This window comes from Sus scrofa, chromosome 7, assembly GCF_000003025.6.
Source record: "Sus scrofa isolate TJ Tabasco breed Duroc chromosome 7, Sscrofa11.1, whole genome shotgun sequence".
In the NCBI taxonomy this organism is placed as follows: Eukaryota; Metazoa; Chordata; class Mammalia; order Artiodactyla; family Suidae; genus Sus; species Sus scrofa.
The window spans coordinates 21,206,836-21,207,357 of record NC_010449.5 but is presented as its reverse complement, the minus strand read 5'-3'; the positions used below and the strand labels follow the sequence as shown (position 1 = coordinate 21,207,357).

The 522-nt window shown below is 46.6% G+C and overlaps 1 non-coding gene across 1 annotated transcript; it reads right to left on the bottom strand.

Moving 5' to 3' along the window:
• TRNAS-GCU lies at window positions 228-309 on the bottom strand. The gene has a single exon. It is a non-coding gene; the product is annotated as a tRNA-Ser (tRNA).

Genomic DNA, 522 nt, shown 5'->3' with positions numbered 1-522 from the left:
TCCCTCTTGCACTTACTCCTCACCTCCTGTTTCACAGGAACTTGTAAAATTGGCCTTCCCAAAGAACTTCATCATAGGAGGAATCCCCCTTAGGTGGTATAGACAATCATTACCATCAACTGTAGGGATAATAGTTCAGAGTACAGGAGGGAGGACCACTTTCTCCTAAATGGGGATCATGAAATACAGTGTATCTGTGTGAACATCCTGTTTTAAAAGGCCAGCACCGACGAGGGTGGGATTCGAACCCACGCGTGCAGAGCACAATGGATTAGCAGTCCATCGCCTTAACCACTCGGCCACCTCGTCTGCAGATGCACTCACCTTTTGCAACATTGTACTTCAAAGTTTATACTCGGAAACTCGCTACCTTAGAAAAATGCTTAGGAAGGAGGTGGCTTGGCGACATCTAGGAGACCTGGAGGTGGCTATCTTCCACATGACTGGACAAAGAACCGGAGTGGAAAACCTGTGACTGGGAGAAAAACGGACGTAGCTTTCACAAGAGTCATAAAAATAGTT